At 39.5% G+C, this 18,793-nt stretch overlaps 1 long non-coding RNA gene across 1 annotated transcript in view; it reads right to left on the reverse strand.

Moving 5' to 3' along the window:
* Positions 1-815: 815 nt before the first annotated feature.
* The window catches only part of LOC110346556 (uncharacterized), an 88,389-nt gene continuing 70,411 nt past the window's right edge, over positions 816-18,793 (reverse strand). Inside the window, exons 3-4 of the long non-coding RNA XR_002390664.2 lie at positions 13,130-13,230; positions 816-6,456 (exon numbers count right to left, since the gene is read on the reverse strand). This is a non-coding gene — a long non-coding RNA (uncharacterized LOC110346556). The remainder of the gene's footprint in view (positions 6,457-13,129; positions 13,231-18,793) is intronic.

Below are 18,793 nucleotides of genomic sequence, written 5' to 3' on the forward strand. Positions count from 1 at the left end.
TGGTTTTTCATAGCTAGCCTTAATCAAGTTGAGATAAAGACCTTCTATTCCAATTTTCTGTAGGGTTTTTATCATGAATGGGTGCTGGATTTTGTCGAATACTTTTTCTGCATCTATTGAGATGATCATATGGTTTTTGTCCTTGACTCTGTTAATATGGTGTACTACATTTATTGATTTACAAATGTTGAACCATCCTTGCATCCCTGGGATAAATCCAACTTGTTCAGGGAGTATGATCTTCTTGATGACCCTTTGTATTCTGTTTGCCAGTATCTTGTTAAGGATTTTTGCATCAATATTCATTAGGAAGATTGGCCTGTAGTTCTCTTTTTGGATTGTCTTTCCCTGGTTTTGGAATCAAAGTAATACTTGCTCCTAGGAATGAATTTGGAAGCCTTGCTTCCCTTTCAATTTCCTTGATGAGTTTAAAGAGTAATGGCAATAGTTCTTCTTTAAATGTCTTGTAGAATTCAGCAGTGAAGCCATCAGGACCTCGACTTTTCTTTGTTGGTAAATTTTTTATTACATTTTTAATTTCACTCATTGTAATTGGGGTGTTTAGAATTTCTTTTTTTTAAATTTTATTTATTTAGTTTTTAAATTCTTTTATTGGTACATTTTAGGTATACAACACAATTACATTCCTCATTGGGAACTTGTACCTTTACTTGATGCATCTTGGTTCTTATTTTTCCCCCATTCCTAGCCCTCCCTTCACCCGCTCCAGCCTTCCCTATTTACAACGACTTTATTTCCATTTTTTTCCATTTCTCATTATTTTTCCTTTCCCTTCTTTCCTTTCCCCTGCCCCTTGCACTACCCCTACCCCTTTGGACATTTTCTTCCTATTTTTCAGGGTATGGAATTAATATGAGAAAATGGAAAAATATGAACAAAATCCTTGTAAATAGGTAGGAATAGAGGGGTTGAAGGGAGGGCTGGGCAAGGGTGAAAAATAAGAACCAAGAGAGATTATGTAAAAGTGCAAATTTCCAACGATGAATGTCATTATATTGTATACCTAAAATATACCAATGATTAGAATGAATAATCAATAATGCAAAATAGAATTTCTATATCCTCTTCATTTAACTTTGGCAATTTGTACCTATCTAGGAATCTGTCCATTTCTTCTGTTTTCCATTTTATTAGAGTGCAGGTTCTCAAAGTAGGTATTGATGATGCTTTGGATTTCTGCTGGATCTGTTGTGACTTCACCTTTTTCATTCTTAATTGAATGGACTTGAGCTTTTTCCTTTTTTTGATAAGGTTGGCTAAGGGTTTATCAGTTTTATTTATTTGTTCAAAAAACCAACTCTTTGATTAATTAATTTTTTTATTTTGTTGTCTTAGTCTCAATTGCATTGATTTCTGCTCTGATCTTCATAATTTCTTCTCTTGTACAAGCTTTGGGTTTGTTATGCTCTTCTTTTTCTAGGAGCTTGAGGTTCTGCATTAGGTTATTTATCTGAGTTCTCTCTGTTTTCCTAATATAGGAATTGACTGCTATGAATTTCCCACATAGAACTGCCTTCATTGTGTCCTATAGATTTCTGTATGTTGTACTGGCATTTTCATTTACTTGTAGAAACTGTTTAATTTCTTCTTTAATTTCCTCTGTGACCCATTGTTTGTTCAGGAGGGTGTTATTCACTTTCCATGTTTTTGTGGGGGTTTTGCAGTTTCTTATGTTATTGATTTCCAATTTTATTGCAGTATGGTCTGATAATATACCAAGGTAACTTCAATTCTTTTACATTTACGTAGACATGTCCTATGCTCTAGCATGTGGTCTATTCTGGAGAATGACCCATGTGCAGCCGAAAAGAATGTGTATTCTGATTTTTGTGGGGTGGGACACTCTGTAAACATCTATTAAGTCCATTTGTTCAGTAGCTTGGTTCAGTTCTAGAATTTTCTTGTTAATTTTTTGTCTAGATGATCTGTCTATTTGTGATAGTTGGGTGTTGAGATCCCCCACTACAATTGTATTAGAGCTTCTTTGGCTTTTCGTGTCCATTAATATTTGTTTTGTATAGTTGGGGGCATTCGTATTTGATGCATATATATTTATGACTGTCATCTCTTCCTCTTGGATTGTTCTCTTCACAAAGATATAGTGACCATCTTTGTCTCTCAATTAGTTTTGGTTTCAAATCTACTTTGTCTGCAAATATTATTGCCACCCCTCCTTTTCCCTGGGTTCCTGTGACATGGAGAACTGTTTTCCATCCTTTTACTTTCAGTCTATGAATTTCTTTTTGAGTTAGGTGTGTTTCTTGTATACAGCATATTGTTGCATTTTGCTTCTTAATCTATTCAGCCAGTCTATTTCTTTTGATTGGTGAATTGAGGTCATTAACAGTGATGGTTATAATTGATAGATATTGATTCATCCTTGTCATGATGTTTTACTTTTGTTGGCTCTTTCATTTATTTTTCCCCCTTTCCCTTTAGTTTCTTACCTTTCCTGGTGGTTTCCCTCTGTTGGGCCTCATGGAAGTGTGACCTTCATTGTTTTTTTTCTAGGATATTGCTTAGAATTGCTTGTAGTGCTGGTTTGGTGTTCATGAAATTTCTCTGATGCTCTTTGTCATGGAAGTATCCAAATTCTCCATCAATTTTGAAAGATAATTTTGCAGGATACAACAGTCTAGGTTGTAAGATATTTTCTTTTAGGGCTTGAAATACTTTAGTCCAGGCTCTCCTTGACTTGAGGGTTTGTGTTGAGACGTCTGCTGTGATTCTAACGGGTTTTCCTTTGTAAGTGATTTGTTTCTTTTCTCTAAATGCTTGTAGGATTTTGTTCTTCTGTTGGGTTTCTGTGATCTTGACTATTACATGTCTATGTGTAGATTTTTTTTGATCATGGCTAGTTGGAGTTCTATATGCCTCACTTTTCTATATGTCCAATTCTCTACCTCTGTCTGGGAAGTTTTCTACTATTACTTCTGTGAACAGTTCTTTTATTTCAATTGTACTTTCTCCTGTTTTTTCATGGACTCCTGTAGTCTTATGTTATTCTTCTTTGCATCGTCTAGCAGCTGCTGGATTGATTTCTTGTGGTCCCTTACTATTTTGAAGAAATCTCTGTTTTCATTGTCCTTAACTGCAATCTGTCTTCTATATCTGATATTCTGTCTTTAGATTCCTTTAATCTGCTGGATACTTTCAATGGAGTTTTTAATCTCCTGAATATCTGTTTGACTCTGTTTCATGGATTCCATTTCTTTCTTATGTTGGGCAATCATGGTTTCCATTTCTTTCTTATGCTGGGTATTCATGGCTTCCAGAATGTTTCTGAGCTCATCTATTTTTTATCTGTTTCTGTTCTAGATCCTCTAATCATGTCTTTCACTCTGCTCACCAATTCTGTAGATATCTGGGAGATTATTTCTGCTTTGAATTTTTGTAGAGCCTCCTCATTCATCTGTTTGGTTACTTCCTGTGATATCAGTTCAGGGTGTCCAGGTGGTTGATTATCAGACCTTTCCACCTCATTTACCCGGGGGTTTACCCTTGGAGGGGTGGAAATCTGAACTTGTACCTTGCTTAAATGTCTTCTCATTATTATTATATTTTTGGGGGGCACTGCCTTTGGTTTAACTCCTGGGTTGATACTTTGAAAGTGCTTATTGTAAGTATCTTTGTTGCTTATAATTAGAACCCTTAGATTGCTTCTCAGAGGTGACTTCCAGATATAGCTGGTCTTTAAGTTTTGAACCTCTAATGACTCTGAGGCTATCTCATTTTCATTATAGCTGGAAGGACCACTGATTAGATGAATAACAGCACCTTAGCCCAAGTGATACAGTCCACAACACCATAGCACCAAGTACATGTTAGAAAATGACATTTTGTGGTAGTTATCAATCTATCACCTTTAACTGTGTAAATTAAATCAAAATCGATGACCAACCCAACATATATTTATAGTGAATAAACTCTTCAGTATAACAACTTTACCCTTCGGGATGTGAGTTAGAAGGAGTTGGGGAGGGAGGGATAGATAGGTAGAAGGATAGGGAAGGTTAGCAGTGAGGCCAGAGGACACAGGCGAGAGAAGGAAAAAGAGAATAATAGAAAAATAAAGAAGAAATCTGAATGAGGGCCACAACAGGAACAAAAAGGGAGATGAACAATGTGGGACAGCAAGAGAGTGAGTGTAAGAGAGAGAGAAAGGAAAAAGAAAAGAAAGGAGAAAAAAAGGAGAGAAAAACAAAAGTTTGCAAAGAGTAGGAAAAAAAATAAAAATAAGAGGAGGAAAAAATCAATAATACTAATTTTGGAAATAAAAAATAAAAATGAAAATGAAGGGCCTCCTTCAGGGTATGTCTCTGCTGTCACAAGAGACAACATGGGTAGCAGTGTGCACATATAAGTCAATGAGTCTCAGCAAGCCAGTCTCAGACCCGTGAGATTCAGGCAGATTTCTGGCTGCAAGTCCCAAGGTGAGCTCCCTGTCCTCCTGCAGGGTGGAACTCTGTAGGGTTGTACTGCAGGTTCCAGCTGCCTTTCCCCTGAAGATAGTCCCGATTCCAATGGGAGGTGATGATCCCTCCAACTTACCCAGTATGGTGGTCTGCTGGTCTGGTGTGCCCTGTGTCTCTGTAGTGCGGAACCAGGTGGCAGTCCAGCTAAGAGGCCAGAGGAGTTGGGCGGGGGTCCTGCAGGCACCTTCGCAGCTAAGTGGATCGCTGCCTGGGGTGCGGGCTGGATGGGGCGGGTTTCCTGCGACAGGAGACCACTCTGTGGCATCCGCAGATGTGCCTGGCTGGCACGGGCTGGATGGGGTGGCTTCCCCGCAAGTTTCTCTTTTTATAACGCTGGTCTTCAGTGAATGTATTTTGATTGTCCTCCATGTTGACTCCTCAATGACCAGCCCTAACTGCCTATAAGATATCTAAATAACTTACCTATCTACAATAAAATTGAAGCAGAAAATTCGGTTCCATGCTGGCAGTCTGGGAGGATGGAAAGCATACCGGAAGTCTCCGAGCCAAAGTGAAAAGCACACTTTATTTTTCAGCACTGGTGGGTCAGCATGAGTTCACATTCCAAGAGACTGACCCCCCCTTGAGGTAGAACAGGGCAAGATATACTCTCAGAAGAGGGTGGGTTTACAGACATTTTACATTCTTTTCAGTGGTTACAAAGAGTTCAGGTTATAGAGGTTTAAGCAAATTCACTGGTTATCAAGCATTACAGTGCATGGAGTCACATCTCATTTACATCTGGTGGGAAGGTAGAAACTGCTTGAGAACAAAGAAAATTCCTGAGATATTTGTGAGGTAGCATCAAGCTAGGCAAGCTCAAATGTGTTGAGAGAGTGGGGGTAGGGGGACTTCCCCATCAGTAAGTCTGGCTTTAACTGTAGGGAAGCATTTTCCCATTCAAAATGTCACATTCCAATTAGTTTGGGAGATGGGACCAACAAGCCTGTTCACAACATCATTAGTTTTATTACAATACAAATAAAAACCTGGTGACTGAGTTCAGAATAAGTTTCTAAATTGAAACTATAAATGTCTTCGCATCTACTAAGGAATATATTCAAAATATACCATATTTTGAAGAATTTGGGGGGGCATATACTGCCTAAAGCTACAGTGACCATGAAAAGCTACAAGATGTTCATCAATAGTCATGTGTTCAGATGTTGCATAAATTGCTTGACAATTTGAAACAAAACTCTCAAACAATGAGTGGACAGCAGCGGAATTATCATTTCTTCCTCCTTCTTGGTGAGTGGTTTTGTCATCAAGCTTCAGGCAATTTTGAAGGAAACCAAATTTTCTCAGTGTCATTGTTATTCTATAAACACACTCATCACTTCTCCATAAAGCTTTTAAATTCCTGCAATTATCATGAGAAAGCCCTGCTAAGTACAGCAGACCTATGAATGCTTTCAGTTCAGAAAGTAAGAGAATGCTTTCAGTTCAGCTAGTAAGAGGTCACAATAAACACATTTTTTAGTATGGTTATCAATGCATAAAGAACTTTTTACTTGTATTTCATCATTTGTGAATTTCACAACATCTTGTAGCATTTTTTCTCTTACAAATAATTTCCAACATTGAATGGTAGTGCTGACATTCCATCCAATTGGATTCACCCTGCCAAGATCCTCACTATATTTTTGGACCTAGTTCTAACATTGGATCATTTCATTTGGTTTCATGACCATTTTGTACCATTTGGACTAGTCATACATGTACTAAGATTGCTGTTTTCTTCATCATCTGAATCAGGGAGGTCTTTATTCCTTGTGTCTATATCAGTCAATTCTTGCTCCATTTCAGCATCACAGGAACTTTGGCTCACACGGCCAACATCAATTATCATCATCATCATCATCATCAATGCATGAGTCACCTGATGATTCACTTTCAACCTCCTCCAAAACTTGCAAATCTGGTTTTCCATGCACCATTGTAATGAATTTGGATACTTCTAAAGAAAAATCAAAAGAAACTTTTAAAAAAACAAATTCTAAAATGCACAGAAATTTTAAAATGAGCATTTCATGGGTAAAATTCACCTGTTCCTGCTTTGGAGCTCCTGTACACACCTTAGCATTCATCTGCCAAGGGAGTGAATGCACAGGTGGGTTCCTAGTTTCCCAAGGACAATTACTGTGAGCCACACCAGAATTACATTATGGTAAACTAGATGTTTGCAGGACAGAAGACTGGTATGGGTGTATTTTACCCCACATGATTCCCAGGGAAACATAGACAAAAAATGTGACATAGAGCATTATGAGGGTAAAAGTCCTGTTTTGACACTTTTGCACATATTCACACAGCTTGCCGTTCATTTTATCAGTGGGAAAACAAAGATTGCTTCCTGTATACCCCAGGTGCAGCTACTGACATGCACAGCCTACCCACCATAATGCCCAAAGGTTAGCTTCCCTGAAAATGCCATAGTTATTTAGCTATAGTCTAGAAAATCTATTAAAAATCTACAAAAACATCAGTTAGCTACAAAATCTGGAAAATTTACCAAAATAGTTATCAAATAACAGTTTCTCAACAGCCAACAACATTAATTTCAAAATTTGACAAATCTTGACAGTATAGCATGTTGTCCCTTACTTGGTCAGGTCAAAAGTCTCATTCAACTCATAAAACATGTCTATTATCACAGCTACTCAAGAGGCTAATTCAGGAGGACTGCAAGTTCAGGTTTGAGGACAGCCAGGACAACTTAGTAAAACCCTGTCTAGCCATTAGAATGGCCAGGGATGCAGCTCTATGGTAGAATGTTTGCCTTGCATGCACGAGGCCCTGGGTTCCCCCCTGGACAGCTCAGGACAAAAGAACAGATGCAAAAACTTCAAACAGAGGAGTGAAAGAACTGTTTATAGATGAGGGTAGCATTTTTAACATCAAAATCCTTGATTTCTTCTCTATCCAAACCAAGGAAAATTCCCACACAGTGAAAGCTAGGACTTGCAGGAATTATTTCTGGGAAAGCTGGCATGAATTGCCCTTGCCTTCATGCTAAAGATCCAGACACTATTCTCAGAGGATAAATCAATGGTCCTCTTTTTTGTTAACTGACCTCTTGCAGACACCCAGAGTCCACTCCTTCCCTTGTACTTCAGCCTCCCAGCTGGACACTCTTTAGATTGCTGGACAGCATAGGGAGGGAGGTGACAGAGGTGGCATCCAGACTCCTGTTCTCCAAGAACATCAGGAGCTCAATGCTCCAGTGCAGACTGCTTCAGGGAAAGCCGTGCTGAGTGAGGAGAAATGTGAGGTCTCTTACCTGCCATTCTTCCATGACAGGTAGTTTGACTTCCCCTCAACACAGCAGGTAAATCACGGTGTAATCTTTCTATTATCCGATTTTCAATGCACTTAAAACTACAAAAAAATGTGTGAACATGCAAGAGAAATGACCCTGGAGAAAACTTCCAGGCAAATTGGACAGGTCAGCTGTGCTTGCCAACTTGCCACTATAATTCAAGGGTCACTTGTTAGCAGAAAATTGAGTCACATAACCCTCAGTATACCATCTGCTGTTCAGTAATCAAGATGTCTTAATGCAATACTAAGTTTAAATAATAAAATATTTCTATAGTGTAACTGCCTTATCAATATTTTCTAACTAGCTTAGCTGTCTATAATATGAACTGAGAACTCTTCCAAAAATGGAATATTTTGAATAATAAGCAGCAGAGGTTCTTACCCAGATTCAAAAATCACACACTCAGTGTAGCTGGAATAAGGGAATTAGAGACAGAAACGGAAGTAGCATCAACGTTACCATAAACATAGGAAGAAACAGTGGGCTCTGCTGAGGCCAGCTTGATAACAGCCAACAGTGCCGAGCTGTATCCCAGAGCACCTTTGCTTCTTTCCATCCATCAAGAGCTTTCCCTGCTCCCAGCCTCAGTTACACCCTAGAAACACAACTCATGTAACACCTCTACAGACTCAGCCTTAAGCCAGTTCCTGAAAAGCATTGCAGTCTGACCAAGCCTAGCCCTGGGATGACAGAGATCATATACTTCCTTAAATCCCCCGTTAGTTACTCTTTTCACAAAATGCTCCATGCAAATGAACTGTCTCATGCAAATGAACACAGAACTCAAAACCTATAAGAACTTTCCTAGCCCATCTAGGTATTTGTCTGGCAGTTTTACAAAAGAAAAAAAAGTGTCACATACATCAGTCACTTTTCTGTTGCTAGAACAAAATACCTGACAAGCAAAGGAAAAAAAGTTTATTTGGCTCAGTTTCAGAATTTTCAGTCTATGGTTGGCTGGCTCCAGGGCAGAAACATCATGGAAGAAGAACATGGCCTAGAAAAGCTCATGTTAGCCAGTAAGCAGAGCACATGGGAAAAGCCAGAGAGGAAAGGGCTAGGAGCTGAGCTGAGTCCCCAAGGTCGTGCCCTGACCTACACAGACATCCAGAGGGGGCTTTCCAGTCTCTAGGTGTCTCTCAAGCCAATTAAGTTGACAAGCAAGACTGTCACACTACATCTGCAACAAGTTGGTTTGTTTGATTTTAACTATGATCCCAAATGATCAGAAAACACCCAATTAAGCATCAGTAATGAAAAGATTCAGTTAATTATAATATAACTATTAAAAGTGGTAATATATTTAACTAAAAGCTTAAAAAATCTAAGAAATTTTATTTTTAAAAAGAAATGATTTAAAACTGCACACATATTGTTGTTGAAAACACATAAAAGTATGTGTACTATGTGCCCTAGCTACTTGGGAAGCTGAGGCAGGAAGATGGTTTGAGCCCAGAAATTTACAACTAGCCCAACCAACACAGTGAAACACCACCAGGCATGATGGTACATACCTGTAATCTCAATACTCTGGAAGCTGAGGCAGGAGGATTACAAATTCTAGGCCAACCTGGACAACCTAGCGTCTCAAAAAGTAAAGGGTTGGGGATGTACTCAGTTTGAAAGCCCTGGGTTCAATCCCCAGTACCAGAAAGAAAAAAAAAAAGACTGAGCTCTTCTTTTTCTAAAATCCAAATAAAAGCCACTGGAAAAACAAGTTGTACCAAAGAGAAAGAAAGGGGACAGTGGCAATAACCCAGACAGGAAGGACAAGTTACCCGGACTGGGAGTTTTCAGCAAAGATCTTGAAGGTCTAACCCTCTGCACTCCACCTCTCCTGCCTCAGCTCCTCTCTGATGCCATTGGCTCAGGCTGAAGAGCGCCGAGATATCTCCTCCAGGCTCACATTGGATCACAGCCTCCACCTGAAAGACTGTGTTGTGTAAATCTAATCAGGCATGCTTAGTCAGGTAGATTTTTCCTTGCATGATATCAACGCATACTTCAAATTTCATAGTACAAACTAAAAATGTGAAATACTGAACAGCACTCCCCTGCATCTGTAGAGCACATTTTTACTTCCCATTCGTTGTTGGTGGGTACTGTGCTGGGTCATTTCCATGGACATGATTGGCTTGAGAGAGGCAAGGAGATTGGGAAAGCACACTTCTGGGTGGTCTGATGGGTCATGGGGCTGTGGCCTTGGGGACCATATCTGGTCCTGGTCCTTTCTCTCTGACTCTTCCTGCTGGTCTCTGCTTCTTGGCTACCATGGGGTGCTATGGTTTAGATCTAAAATGGTGCGCAGTGTGTTTGGAAGGTGATTGGATTCTGGGGTTTGTAGCTGACTTGCTTTCAGAGTTGGGGTCTGGTCTGAAGAAGCAGATCACTGGGGGCCTGGCCTGGGAAGGTTAATCCTCCTTACCAGCTCCTCCCTTCACTCTCTGCTTCCTGGCCACTGTGACTTGAGCAGCTTTCCTCAAAGGTAGGCCCTTTTCCCAGGCCTCTTCTGCCCTGGACCTGCCAACTATGGAACAAAACCTCTAACAGTGAGAGCTAAAATAAAATCTTCCTTTAAGTTGCGGGTGTTGGGTATTTTGTCCTAGTGACAAGCAACGTAACTAAGACATGAGGTTAGCAGTTTTTCTACACCATGCCCTTCTGCCATGCATGATGTTTCTTCCTCAGCACCAGCTGACCATGGATAAAACTGTGAACCAAATAAAACTTTTCCTCTTCAAATTATGCATCTCGGGTATCTTGTCACTGACCAAAGAAATTTTGAAAAGCTGTTTAATACAGACACTCATACTGTTTCCATATCTTAGCTATTGTGAATAATGCTGCAGTGAATATGGGACTCCACATATCTCTTTATTGTACTAATTTCCTTTCCTTTGGAGTTAGAACTTCTATATCCCATGGTAGTTGCATTTTTAATTTTTTTTTGGTACTGAGGATCAAACTCAGGACTTTGCATTTGTGAGACAGGTGCAGTGCCACTGAGCTAAATCCCTGGCGCATTAATTTTTTGAGAAGCCTCCATGTTGTTTTCCAAAATGACTATCGATTTACATTCCCCCCAACAGTGTGTGAGGGTTTCTTCTCCCTCCATACACACACATTCTCACAAATATTTGATCTTTTGTTCATTGATAATAATCCATGCTTACAGGTACAAAATGATATTCTTTACTCACACATGGGTGCAAAAACTTAAAAAAATTTTTTGCTTTTATGAATTATATTTCTCTACATTCATAGTATTAGAAACTAAAGCAGAAATTTTAAGATTTAACTCATTTAAAATAACAAATCATTATAAGTTAACATAAACAACCAATATAGTTTTTATTTTTAAAAAACTCATCTTCTAATACAATAAGCAATTAGTGACAAGGGTGACACTTTTTTGCATGTTTGCAGACCTCTATAATTCCTGCTTAATACAAGACACTGGGTCTGCACATTTGCTTCCACTCAATTTAACATTGTTCTGAATGAAGGCTATGAAAAAAATCTGGCTTTCCACAGATATTTTGTTGGAAAGAAAGATATCAGCACATATCCTAAAAGAGTCCCATGGGCCCCCAGGACTTTCTAACACTAAATCAAGGATCACTGTTGTGCAACGGATCCTACAATTCTAAGTGACAGCAGCAAACCAAGGCACAAAAACCCTAACAATGTGCTCAGTCATCATTTGCACAGAGTCTGCCTTGATAGAGCTAAGCCAGATGATGTGGCTAAATATGCAACACTTTTCTTCCTTTTTCAATATTGTGGTTGGGTTCTTTTCACTTTTTCTATTTAATGTATTTAGCTGCAATAATGATGCCACATCAACTTGTTCTCTTCCACTGTATAACACCTTACAGGCCCTCAGCAGTTGTTTAACACCAGCAAAATACATCACTTCTCATTGAATTTTGACATTTGTTAGGAAGCCCTGACTGTGGCTTGAACACTCACTGATTTGTTGCTACTGAGACTTTGTTTACCCAGAAAAATATCTCTTTCCAAGGAATACTCACTTTAATTCCCAACTTTTTCATTACCATGGTAATGCTGAATTCAGCAAGAAATGTTATTTTTTAAAATTTTTCAAGTGCTGAAAATATTTGGGACCACTTATCCGTGATATCTTAATGCCTTCATGGCACATATCAAAAATGTGCAAGAAAAGCTTTTTTAATTTTAGACTAATTTTTAATTATTAGTGCTTCCATGAGTAAAGATTAAATCACAAAGTAAGCTTATTTCCATAGCTTTCTGATTACAAAATAAATTGACTTTCACACATGCTAGTTAGATAAGATGCAGCCATTTGGGAGAAGGGAAAAATCAGCCTGATCAGGAATCTAAGATGTCAACAGACTATGACCCATTTGCTCAAAACACACTTTGCAATGTTCAAGGGCTGCAGCTCTAGTGAGGCAGCTTTCATCCTTGAGTGTGGGACAGCCATGGTTTGCACTGCGGTCAATGTCCTCTCCTCCTCTCTGCTGCCCATGTACACATTAAAGTGGACCCATCTGCCTATCTGAAAGAAGATAGAGGGCACTTCTGAATTATTAATGCCAACAAAGCATGCTAATGAAGTTCCTCACTCTCCTCTTCAAACAGAGCCATCTTTTGCAAATCTGGTGAGTTTCACAAAGGGAAAATTTTGGGCAATTAGAATGTGTAGAATGTTCCACTTTTACATTTCTTTTAGAAGACAGACAACAGAAAGTCAAGTGTGATTAGACTCTACACACAGTTAATAATCTGTAGTCACAACTGCAATCCTAATAATCATGAACTTCACTCCTTATTTTTTATTTCTTCATATTTTTTGGTCAGAAGTACTAGGGGGGAAAACCCATAATGTCAGTGTGCCCTATGTACAAGTGTGTCCACATGTGTAGATTTCCTTATATGCAATATTATCTGTGAAAAAACTAGCTCTAACCTGAGTCCCAGTGCCAATGACAATGGCCTTAGGCCGCTATCAAGGAAACAAGTAGTGCTTAGCTACCCTAGAGGGCTGCTTTTTCTCTGCAAGTCCTGGACCCTGAGCCAAGCCCAGCCAGGCCCAGTGTGAGCCTGAATGAGGCCCAGTATGTAGGAGCAAGGACACACAGGTGGCCCTGCCTCTTGAGCTGTTTGCCCTGGTAGTTTGTAAAGCCAAATATAAATGTTTTCAAATTATTCATATACTTTTTCTTCTGGTGAAGAGCTGTTGAAATATTTCTGTGTAGATGAGGGAGTCTGAGTCTAAGTGAATTTCCTTTCCACCTAGTTATCTGATATCCAATGTACTGACCTGAGCACTTTGTCAAAGCAGCTAGAGTCCCAGCCATTTGGACATCGTTGAGTGTGTCCCCCAAGGCTTCACATGTTGAAACTGGATCTCATTGTGAAGTACTGTTGGGAAAAAGCACCCAGACTCAATTTGTCAGAGCAGATAATGAAGCACTCAGACATCAAGAAATCTAGGCAAGGCAAGTTTTTACTTTTGCAAAAGGGTGCAAGCACACCCAGCAATGAGGTAGCAGGTGCACAGAAAGGTCAAAGCAGCTGACCTTTCTCCCAATTGGCTGGGTTGAAGGTTCACAATCTACCCTGGTTGGCTAGTTTAAGGATGCAAAGGGTTGCTGGGCAGGGTTGCTAAGGGAGGGGAGAGTGAGGTATGAGGCACTGAAAGTCCTTGGCTGTTGATAAGTTATCTTTGGCTGTCAGCCCTGTTCCCAGAATCTAAGATGATCAAGCATCTTTGTAATTCAGTCTGCTCAAAACAAAGAGCAGGGGCATCCTAGAATGAACCAGAGTTTAAGATAGAGACATTCTCATATTTATATTTTTGATAAAAAAGACTTTGTTTCTTACAGTATTAAGAGGGTTGAAATTTAACCCAGCTGTGGTGTTTGAAAAGTGATTGTGATTACATTCATTAGCACCCCCCCCCCGCGCCACAATTGGACCCTGGTTGGCTTTATAAGAACGAGAGAGACTGGGCAGACAGACGCATACACACTCCCTCTTACTTACCAGTGCCATCCATGTCGCTCGGGACTCTGTCAGACAGCAGTCATTGACCAAAAGCAGACCCTTGACCTTGCACCTTCAGAATTGTGAACCAAAATAAATCTCTTTATAACTGTGCCAGTCTGTAGTATTCAGTTCTTAGCATCAGTTATTAGAAGCAAACTAATATAGGGATTCAAGGTACAACTGGTCAGCTGCCTACAAGCACCCCTCCTGGGCTTATCAACCAGAGAGGGTTTGGAAAATGCCAGAGTTGCTCCAGAAACCAGCGATATCCACCCAGCCATGGCAAAGCCCTCCCCCACCCACTCATCCTGGTGGATGGCTAGCCAACAATCTTCAAAACAACCCAAATCAGGCTAGAGATTTAGCTCAGTGGTTTCAATGCCTGCAAGCGCAAGGACCCGAGTTCGATCCCTGGTACCAAAAAAAAACCCCAAATCTCTACCATGTCCTCCTGGTTCTGCCCCTCTGCACCATCTCCTGAAATCCAGACACACAGCCTCCCTCCACTCCTCTCAGAAGCACCCTCATACTTCAAGATGGACTAGTTCTCTGGCAGAAACCAGCCCTGCTAGCCACCTAGCAAACACCTAATTACCTTTCAGATACCTTTCAGTTGGATGTCAACTCCTCCCAGAGCTCCCCACACTAGGTCAGAAACCTCATTACATCAGAATGTCAGTTACACATTTGTTAGTGGAATCATTTAATGAATCATTTAATGAATCTGTGTCCCCCCATTAATAAATCACACCAGCTTTTGGTCACTGTGACAAAATACTAGAGATAAGCAACTTATAAAGAGGAGAGGTTCATTCTGACTCATCGTTTCTGAGAGTTCAGGCTGTAGTTTCTTGGCCCTATTGCTTTTGTGCCTGTGGTGAGGCAGTACCATTGAGGGAGAATTATGTGGTTGAAGATGTCAGCTCACCACATAGTGAAGAGGAAGAAAAGAGAGAGACAAAAAGGGGCTGGAGTATCAATATCTCCTTCAAGGGCATGCCCTAGTAACCCATCTGCCTTCCACTACACCCTACTTCCTAAAATTTTCACCACCTCCAACACTGCCACAAGCTGACAACTATGTCTTTAGCATATTGGCCTTTGGTGGCTAAGATAGCACTTTCTATAAGCCAGGCATGTTTCCAAACACTTCACATATTTTCCATCATTGCATCCTGTTAACTCAGTGAAGTAGGTGTTATCATTGTCTTAACTTCTCAGATATGAAATAAGGCTCTTCCCACCACCAAACTATATGATCTTAGTGAGCAACTAAAACCTCTGGATTGCTTACCTTTGGACATTCTTCACATGAGACAAAAACAAGCTTCTGTCCTGTTCATGCCAGCATATTTTATGATTTTCTACTTCATGCATACAAAAACGGAGGCTTACCTAACTATTTTAGCTGTTCAGAACTATGAATCCAGGCTTTTTTGACAGTCATAGTAACTCAGCAGACTGTACCTAGGGATCTAGATATGCAGCCTCCACCTTTATTTTCTACCATTATTTTTACTGATAGTATATGTACTAACTGAAGAGACAAGTGTGACTCATTGGGTCTTCTATACTGTCAAATGTCTTTATCAGTATTTGCCTGCCTGGACATGAGTTCTCCAAGTTTTTAGAAATTGTATTAGTGAATTCCTTAGCATGGTATCATTGCAAGCAAGAAAAGATAATGAGTAATTAGCATAGTCAATGTAGGCCTATGAATTCAGCAGAGAATGTCTTATGCAGTTAAATCTTTCAATTAACTATCATCTAAACACAACATAGCATCTTAGCAGCATGCTACCCATTGTTATAAGGTCAGTCAAAAATAAACCAAGCCAAATACCAATCTTCCTTCAGAAACTGTCAAAAAGCCAGCAATATTCCAGGCTTTGCACATGAATATCTTTTGTCCATTTATTATTTTTAAGTACTCTATTAAACAGGAGAGGACCCTCCCCAAAATAGAATGACACAGATAATGCCACAGATATGGTATAATGAAGGAGGTAGGACAAATATATGAGAAGGTAAATAATGCTGTGAACTTGACAAGACTGAAATATGAAATAAATTGCTGGTTACATACATCACTTTAGCCACATGTTAAAAAAAAAACATACTTTGGCTGTTTAAAGACATTCTTATTCCAAAACACTCATACATGTAATGGTTATTTCTTAAAAACACAGAAGACCTATAGGAGGGTAATAAACGTAATTGGTGTAGCTTTACTTTCATTACCAAACCCTCCTTTCATCCTAACACAATTCCAATTACCAAGCACCATGACCTTCCACAGGAATTGTCCAACAAGTTTTATGGATTGATGGTTTGCTATAAGTGCATTCAATCACGTGTTCCTACCACTAATAAGGTATCACTGCACCTCTATATTCTATTCCTACAGTGTGGGAAATAGTGTCCTCCATAACAGAGATAAAACAGATGAATAAGCTGAGCATAGTCCCTGCCTCCATAGAACATGTGACCTAGTGGGGCTGGAGACAAGTAACCTGGGCAATACTATAAATACATTCTGTAAATGCTATGGTAGAGGAAACACTCAGTCCAATAAAGCACATGAAAGACTGACTATTCACACTAGTTCGAGAGGGGCAGGTTAGGTGTTAAGAAAAAAGTGGGATATAGGTAAAGGTCTAATGAATGAGAAGGAGTCCAGAGGGAGGGAGGTAAGCCTTAGAAGTTTTAAGCAGGAAAGAAAACCTGATAAAATGAACATTCAAGTGATTTCATTATCATGAAACTGCAACATGGGAAACTGATTGCAAAAGAGTGAGGTTGAAACAGGATCAGTTAGAAGGCTGCTACAGAAACCCAAGTGAGATATGATGCTGGTAAGATTTAAGTTAACAGCAAAAGAAATAGTGAAAAATATTTCCCAAGATATTTAGGAACCAGAATCAGCAGTACTTAGTCATTGTTTGGAGGAAGAAAAAGATCAAAATGAATATGGGATTTCTGACCTGGACACAAAGGTGCATGTTGGTACGAGGCACTAAAGTGAGAAGCAGAAAGATCAGATACACAAGGAGAATGCTGCATGAGCTGTTGGTCTCTCAGAGGTGCCAATGAGACACCCAGGTGTCTCCATGGACATGAGTTACCCACAGTACCAAAGGTCAGGAACGGGATGTGGGCTGCAGATACAGGAAGTAAGGAGTAACAACTGGGAACCACAGAGCGGCTGAGATTACAGATGAAAACTGTGAAGAATGAGTCAAAAGGGCCTGGAGTAGAACCCTAAAATATACCAGTATTTGAAAGAATGGCAAAATCCATGTTCTAAAAGCCCTCATCTCAGACACTAGGGAAAGAGATCCATGCAATGAACCACACAATTTTGGAGTTTTAAGAGCCGTAGCCAAGTAGAAGCAATTCTGATGATCCCTACTGCTTTAGCCTAACTGTGCCAGGCTTGAGCACCTGCAGAGTGAGTCAGGCCAGGAAAAGCCAAAGCTGGGAGCTCCAAGAGCCTGGGGAATTGGAAAGAGCTCTAGACTCTAAATGTACAGAGAGGTATAGAGAAATAAACATGATGTGGCATTTTAGTGCAAGTGGAGAAAGCCAGGCAGGCCATACACTGAAAAAAAGGAGTCAGGGCAAATCCATATCTGAGGACACAAATCCAGACAGGAGGGTAGGCTTGGAAAAACATTGCATATGAGTTTATTTTTCTTTAAATTGTTAAATATTAGTGTATTTGGGTGCTGTGTATGATTCACTCATACATCTTACCTTTCTTCTAAGAATTCTTACTTTAGGGAAATTATCTCTTTACAAATATCTGTTACTATGCTGAGTCAGATCTTCTTGGCTAATGTTTAATAATGCGTATCATATTATAAATGATTTCAATGTGTATTAAGGAAGTAATCACAGTATTTGGATCTTCAGCAAAACTACCCCATATGCCTATCTCTTCTTAATAACTATGTTAAGGCTACTAATGAATTATTATTTAATTTGGGAGAAAATATTAAACAAAAATATAAAAATACTTTAAAATAACCAAAAAGCATAGCACCTAATTAAGTGTGTCCTTGAAGCATGCACACTGAAGCTCAGGTTAGTTTACTTAGGATGATAAAAAGTCAAATCACCAAATCCTGTTCTACCCAGCAAATATTATGCAATATCCAGAATACTTCTCTGTAAGTTGCCCAGGATGACCCTGTTTTAATAAATTAATAAAATATGAGGCACAGAGAGGTCAGTACATCATATAAATGAAGATTATGCTGTGCATTGAAGAGAAGTTTTGAAGTACAGATTTTTGTCAGGCTTAAATTAAAGAAGCTTAATGTCCTTTGGTGTCAAAGTAGTTCAAATAACTGCAGCTTACTGATTCAGCAAAAGAAGTTTACGTGGAAAAAACATTTTCTAGGAGGAAAACCTACTCTCACCAGGATGGAAGAAACAGCTTTCTGGCCCAGTGCTCCAAAGGCTCCCCAGACAGCTGCTCCCGCAGCTAGGACGCTCTGGAATCTGGGTCGCACACTGCCATCTACTGTGCGGCTGTGGAACTGCAGCCCTGCTCCTTGGCCTTGATGGTAAGCAGAAAAACCAACCAATGAACATCGCTTTTCTTTTGCTTGTGAGCGATTTTATGAATACTATTAAAAGGTGCAATTGAGCATAGGTTGATTCGAGGAATAGTGGAGTAAATTAGACAAGACAATTTCTCGCTGAGGGGAAATTAGTTTATAACATTTGTAATCACTTCTTGGCATCACAGAGAATAGACAAAAACAGATTCTGGTCTTTTGGATCAAATCCCAAAGCATAAAACTCTGTTTTCTGAATTAAGTCTATGTAAAAGAAAAGGAAATATTCATGCAGTTCTATTTAATTTATAACAGACTGGTATAATTCTCTTCTAGTATTATCAGGCATTAATGATTTAAAAGTCAATAGT

Source organism: Heterocephalus glaber, unplaced genomic scaffold (genome assembly GCF_053883595.1).
Source record: "Heterocephalus glaber isolate CG9 unplaced genomic scaffold, H.glaber_assembly_v1.0 deba00000896, whole genome shotgun sequence".
Taxonomy (NCBI): Eukaryota; Metazoa; Chordata; class Mammalia; order Rodentia; family Bathyergidae; genus Heterocephalus; species Heterocephalus glaber.